Genomic DNA, 7,564 nt, shown 5'->3' with positions numbered 1-7,564 from the left:
TTTAATGCTGCAAACTGTACTAGATCAAATTACATGGCGGAGTACTGCAGTATATTCAACAGCAGGCAAAGAACACACTATGGTCTACTTGTTATTGTGCCCTGGACTAAGTATGTGAATTTGAGTGCACCACCATTCTATAGAATCCTATCTCCTATAAAGAATATTGATACCTGTTTAGAGACTCAGTTATCAAGACCAGGCTTCTCCCTTAATTATATAAGGAAATACATGCCTGGGTTGCTTTTTATCTTTTGGTTTTCACTGGAAGTCAAATGACCTTGGGTGGTTTTTTGGTACACTCTCAGGGCCAAAACTGTTAGCTTTTAAGATTTCACACACACACACACACACACACACACACACACACACACACACACACACACACACACACAAAAAAAAAAAAAAAAAATTAAAAAAAATTCCTGAGATTTTAAAAAAAATGGCTGTTATGTTCACTACTGAAATGTGCTTATTCACATACATGCATGCCTATACGCGTGCGCCTATACAATAATTGTTACTATTTGGGAGAGAGAGAGGGAGAGAGATGACAGCATGCCTTTGGTAGGCATTATTTCTGCATTACTCCTTCTTCATAGAGGGGTCACTTTTTACTCCTGAAACGGTAAGTTTAGTCAGGGAGCCTCAAATTTCATTAAATCCCATGTTCCTCTATTGGCATGAGAGCAGGAAAACCAAATCGTGAACTAAATAATCTGTTTGGATACATCTCACCAAAGTGAGAACAGGGGATCTGTGAAACCAGTGAGTCACCTGGTTGTTTTCTACTCCTCGAGCTGTAAGATTCCCTAACTCTGTTAGCTTTTCAATTCCTTTATATTTGGAGTCCCGGGAGAGAGGAGGCAGTTTGCAATGAAAATCGGCACAGGTCACTGCGTTGAGATGAGAGACGTTGTTGAAGGCAGGCACCTGCCCGGGTGTTGGCGTGTAGATGGATGATGAATTGAACACTGCCACCTTTTGGCTGTGGCCACGGCCAGGGAGTTGCGAGGAGGTGATTTTTTTGCCAGACTTCCTTCCAGAGCGGGCTGGGCATCTGGCAAAAGCGCCCTTTCATGCCAACCCAACGCTGAAAGCATTTCCTAGTAGTGCCCGCTCATGTTAGCACACACCGTGCTGCCATCACGTAACTTAGATTTCACCCCTTATATGTGAGGTCCTCGGAACTGAGAAGATGGGCTAATAATACGAAGAGCTGTTAGCTTTACTAAAGACTAAGTGCAATCAAGTCGATGTAAACAGTCACTTCAGCCTGACTGTGGTACGCTCTTCCTGCCTCAGGAATACTTGAGAGTATCTCGCATTGTGTTGTGCTGAAATAGTGTTTTCTCAAGCGGTGAATTATATACAGTTTGTACTTCAACCTCTTTTGAGCACTTAGCTGTGAATGTTTGTATCAGTGCCAGTGAGTGTGAGGTGATCTCATTAGAAAGAGAAAGAAAATACTATCAGCCACAGAATTATTTCCCAGTGATTAAATGACAAACTCTTAGTCACATGCTACGTCTGCAGCTCTTACACAGGTGTGTAAAACAAACAAACAAACAAACAAAAACCAAAACAAACAAAAAACCTCAAAAAATAAACCACCCCAAACAAAAAACACACACCCCCACCGCCCCCAAAAAACCCCAACCCAAACATTTGCTTTTAAACGGGCGTCGCTTGCCGAGGTGTCCGTTCCGCCCAAGTGCATGGCGCTGGCTCGGTGCCTCATCGAGGTACGATCGTGTTCTCCCCACGCAAACCTCACCAGCCACACAAGCAAGTGTGGGCCCTCACACCCTCTCCCGCAACCGTTGTACTGTACGGGCAAAACCCCGTTTGCTCAGCGGCTGTAGAGCTCCGGGCAGAATGTCCACCCCGCTGACCTTAACGGGGCCGGGCTTTCACCTCCACTTTCTCACCGAACTCTTCATCTTTGTGAACCTAAAATATGAGGCTCCGAAGGGCATGCAGGTGGAAGGGCATTCCCCGTGCAAACACCGGGCGCTTTCCGAAGCCCGGCGGGGCCTGGCTCGGGTCCCGCCGCCCCTGCGGCGGCGCGCGTTGCCCGGCAACGGGGAGCCCCGGCCCGCCCGCTTCCCCTGGGGCGCGGCGGCGCCCGGCCGGCGGCAGGCAGCGCGGGCCCCGCTCCGGCTGCCGAGCGGGCCGCGCCGGGCCGGGCGCTGTCCCGGTGGGAGCGGCGGAGAGCCGCAGCACCCGCGCCCCCGGGGCGGCTGTCGGCCACCGCCGGCTGTTCCCAGTCTCCCCGGCGGGCTCGCCGGCCCCGGCTCGGCGGGCGCGTTCCACCCGCAGCCGTGCGTGCGAGTTGGGCGGCGGGCCCGGCCGCCGCGGAGGGGTGCTGGATTCCGTCCACGGCTGGTGTGCGAGGGGGGAGCGCAAAGCCCCCTGGCTCCCCTGCCCCTCCTTGGCAGAGCCTAATGCCCCGCTGCTTTCATTTGTTTTTGATCTGCCTCATTAAAAGACTATTGATGGCTTTAACTATTGTCCTTGTTTAGGTGCTGATTTACAAGCGCTAATATCTGACTGTGCCGAGATTAATGGGAGCCCGTGAAGTTTACAATTATCCGCAGGTCCCTTGACCACACATGGAGGGGTTTGGGTTGGGGTCACACACTCTTATGAAAAACTCCAAAGCAGGCTTAAACCTGGGAACATTTTAATAGGATTGAATTTGTAATAGGATTTGGCAGCTTGGCCTAAACTATAGGGTAGGGGAGTTTGCTCTGGGTTTTTTTTGGAGTTGGGTTTTGGGGTTCTTTAACCTGGTGTCGTTACTATGGCGCAACAAGGTGCGGGCTTCAACATTGTCTCTTTATTTTTTTGTGAAAACTTAGGCACAAATGTCTTCGATACAGAATATTTTAAAAAGGAGCCCTCTATCTGAACATACAGCATATATAGCACATATGTGATCGGTTCCAATGTTACTTATATTATTGACAACATATATGGCATCTATTAAAAAACAGGTACAAATGTGTTACTTAACTGGAGCAAGAATTCTGCTGAAAAACAAAACATTCCCATGCCAACTCTTGCCTTACTCAAAAAAAGCCACATGAAGAAATAGTAATTGTGCAATAAATAAGATTTATTGAAACTAGTGCTACAAATAGAGGGGAAGTTACACGGGAAGGTGGGAGAGAAGCTAAAAGGGAATCACAGGAGCAATTAGTTCTCACTTAGAAGTTGACAGCCGCAAATTTCAGTTGGTAGCAGTGGCTCTGCGGCTGTTAATTCATTTTACATCACTTTGTGCTAGGCAATAATACTGATATGCTTCTTATGCTACTTAGATTGCTGTGAAACAGGATCTTATGAATCACCTCATTATTAGGCACCCTCATTTAGTAGTTATGGGTTTGTGGCTTACTGGGGCTTTTCATGAGGCTTTGTTTTTTTTAGTAAGACAGCAAAACTGGAAATACATCATACTTGTCCTCAGGGTCGTGAAAGTACCTTTTTTCATGACATAAACAGGAAACCCTACAGCACCAAGGGAGGTACAGTGGTTAGAAGGTATCATGAAAAAATAATGGGAAGCTAATATAGATACAGTTTGCTTGGCTTCAAAAGTTCTAGTACTGCCAACTTTAGGGAAATTGGTGCTTATGAGAAAACAGCAGCAGCAAATCCTGCACTATTGTATGTCCCATGAAATCTCAGAAAATGCCATTGGCCTTGCTGGAGTAGAATCAGGCAAAAGACAGGCAGAGTTTCCCTTTATTTAGAGCCTCAAAGCTCCATTTCTTGAAGTCAAGACTGATGTGAGAAGGTGCTGGTGCTAGGGGTCTGTATGTGTGTATTCTAACTGCTCAGTCGTTTGCATTATTGTAATCCCAGATGCTGTGCATGTTTCCTGTCCTTATAAAATCAAGGACTTGAGTATTCTGTGGCAAGGCTGTGCGCGTCTGGCCCCCTTAGCCAGCTTTATTCATTTCTATAGCACTCTGTAACTGCTCCTTGGAAATTCTGAGACAAAACAAGCAAACCAAAATAGTACTTTTAATTAATTTAAGTATAATAATTATTCCAAAGGCTGTGTTATTATTCCATGACTCTGTTATTTGCTAACTTTATTCTAGTGTTGATTTTCAACAGCACCTATTCATAACTGCAGTGAAGGATTTGAAGATATACTGGATATAAGGGTTTCCTGATAAGTGGGTGGGCATTGTATTTTGCAAAGTAACCATTTCAGTCACCATATAGCTGTGGCCTTATTAGGAGGATTAACAGCCAAAGTAATTATGATTCGAAATGCACATCATCTCTTTTAGCCTTCAGGAGTAAAATGTGGACATGAGTGGGACAGTCCTCACCTCCCTAAGAAATGTTGTTTTATGCGATTTGAAGGTCCAAGAAGACAAATCTGCTTCAGCTTAAGTTATTCTGGAAGGTTTAAAAATCTCATCAGGACTAATGGTATTTCGAGTATTTTCAAGAAAACCTTGTAGAATCATAATTTTGAAGCTACTCTGAATCTTGTGGGGAATTCAGTGGCCATGACTCTACAAGAGACATGTAGACCAGTGTATAATGAAATTTTGAGACTGTTTTAACCAAGGGAAAATGTTTTCTGCTCCACTATTTTCTTTGAACTCAGATTATGCTGTCTCATTAGCAGTTCCTCACTGTCTGACTAAAGTAGGAATCTGGATGAAAATGAACTGACAGCAACTTAATCTAAACAAGTAGGACATGGTAATTGCTCACAGAGAAAAGTACTTTAAAACAGTTAGTAAAAGCTCGTGGGGTAGGAAAGGAGGAAGTGGAGTGTGGGGGAGGTGTTGCTTCTGAACTAAACAGGTAGGGCTGACTGCTGGTTTGGTGCTGTGCTAGATACAGAGAGAAGGCTTTTTCTAACGTCAGCTGGAGCTTAAGGCTGAAGCCCTTCAGGCTGTCCAGTGCTCTCCTTTCTATTTGTCCTGCTACCTTTACTGATAAGAAGCTTGTACACTTTCAGCAGCAGCACTGGTCCCTCATTCTGGAGCAGACCAGGAGAAAATACATGCAACACTGGGACGGTGAGGCCAAGTGTATACACTTTCATTGCCATTTAAATGTGTAGCTCCGCAGACACTCCACATTTGCTAAAGCCAGCACTGCCAACCAGAAGAAGCAGTCTTGCCTGCCTCTGGCCCCAAGTAGGCTTTTCCATCCATTCTCCTCTTTTCATGATTGTGCACTATCATACCAGCAGGCACAGGTCAAAACACCTCTAATGGTTGACCTTTGTAGCCTACCCCATGGGAAAGCGTGGAATGGAAGTAGAAATCCCCACCGCTGCTCACCACAGTCAATCCCATGAGCCAGCTGCCTGCGGGGCTGCCAGAGAGGGGCTGGGGATTAGGAACGGGGGATAAAGGAGATGATTGCGACTTTTGGCAGTAATGTCATTGCTGTTCTCTCTGCATGATATAAAGAGCTGGCATTCCTAAAAGCCTCTCAGGGGTAATGTTGGGGTGCACAGCAGGGTACGGAGTGGTGAGATAACAAGACTGAGCTTTAGGCCACCACGATCATACACAAAACTTGTGAGGACCAATGGGACCAACCCAAGGAAAGGGAGAAACGTGCCTTCTGAGACTGATGGATGAGATATGAATGGAAGAAAGTTAATAAGCAATCATGTGGATTAACTCTGTGTGTCCATGAGCCCATTCCAAGAAGCACTGCCTCTCTACATGCATCCACTGTAGCAAAGCCCGGCTCTGCAGTTGCCACAGGGAGGGATGACTTTCAAAGAGCCAGTGGCAATGGCAGCTGCTTTCAACGGTGTACCTGCAAGACCTTTAAAAACATCAGGTTGGGTAAGAACCCAGATTACATGTTTGAACACAGGCAGTTGCTATGTTTCTGCAGTTATTATTTTGTCTTTCTGGTATGACAGAAATTTAAAAGAGATGCATGCATTTTAAAATTATGACAAGATAGACATCTGGTTTAGCATTGCAATTGTTTCAAGAAAAGGTGTTTTGAGATGTAAAAATATTATGCAATTTTTATTCAAATGACTGAAGCTTATTTGGGACATTTTGTTATTTACTTACAATATACAGAATGATTTTGAATTATTTACAATGATTGATTTTGACTAATAATGAAGTTTTACTCAGTTCAGACTGGAGGGGGATCTCCTTCCATCTTTTAATGTTTTTAATGTGACACCGAAATTATAGACAAAAGCTTCATTATGCATGTAAGTGAAAAGTGGATAGGAAAGAGAGATTACAGTCACTTAATCTGTAACACTTACACTAGTTTAAAATTAGAAAGCTATAACTAATTATCTCATTTGCAAAGATTGAGCAAAATCTGACCAAATATCCATGACAGAGTCTAAGTTATCATGTATCTCATATGATATCTTTTCCATAATAGCTGAATCAATGAGATCCAAGTGCCAGTCATTGATCTAACGGGCAGATGGTGATTTCCATTTGATAAGGATTAAAGTTTTGGCAATGAGAATGGCTATAAGTATCAATTTTTTCTTTTAGTGAAGAGATTGTTTAGAATTGCCTTCAAATATTTGTACTGTAAATAAAGGTTGAGTTTTTGTATACAGAGAAGCCAGCCCTGCTTCTCACAGCCATTGCTGTTTGTGTTTGTCAAGTCACCAAGCCACAGTGAAAATGCTCCACATTCAGCTTCACTCACAAAGTGCACAGTGGGGTTTTAGGTGTTTGTCGTTTGCATGGAGCAAGAATCTTCTTTCTGATGTGCTATGTAGGCAGGTGAGTGCATCTTTGAAAGTTGGCAAGATCATGAGGAGGCTTGATAAGTGTTTTTTCTAAGTGCACTCTTTGCTCAGGCTCTAGTTTTTTCAAGACACCCCCTCTGACATTAAAGGACCACTGACGACATCCCAGGTGTCTGGATCCATATTACACAGAGGGCTGCTGCACACTGTGGAGGTGACTGGTTTTTCAGCCAGGCAAGTAGATGGCTCTGTCTGGCCTCAGATTTCTGTGTGCAGGCCCTAGCAGCAATTTTCCCAGAGAAAAAAAATAAATCTGAGTGTCCCACTAGACAAAGATTTTTATCTCCACCAACTGCCACTGATTTGGTCATGCTCTCTGGTTGGATTGCAGCTTGGAGGCCCATGAAATGGACTTACAGTATTCTTTTGGAGGAGTCTTTCACTGAGGTCATTGGTTACAGGTGCTTCAGAGGCAAAAAAGTGCTTGTTTCTGAAGTCCTTGATGTGGTATGTCGTAGCTAGCATCTCTCTAGGACACAAAGGAAATCATGAGATTTTCCTTGTACGATTTCTCACAAGAAAAAAAGAGAAATAAAGTAAGCTCTTACTTTCTTACGTTTCTGCTGCTTTTACTGCTCTAAGTTCCCTCAATGATTCTGGTCCCTGTCAGATCTTACAGCTTCAGCCATGAACCAAAACAATGGAAACAGGTACTGGACAAACACCTAATTGAAAGTAATAATACTTAAAGCAATCCCAAAATGTTCCTGCCCCAAGGACACAACAACCTGAGGAATAATATACTTGCTGTGCTCTCTTCCACTGAGG

Source organism: Chamaea fasciata, unplaced genomic scaffold, assembly GCF_029207755.1.
Source record: "Chamaea fasciata isolate MVZ Bird 193981 ecotype frontalis unplaced genomic scaffold, bChaFas1.0.hap1 SCAF_3, whole genome shotgun sequence".
In the NCBI taxonomy this organism is placed as follows: domain Eukaryota; kingdom Metazoa; phylum Chordata; class Aves; order Passeriformes; family Sylviidae; genus Chamaea; species Chamaea fasciata.
The sequence above is the reverse complement of the archived record's forward strand: the minus strand, read 5'-3'. Positions refer to the sequence as shown.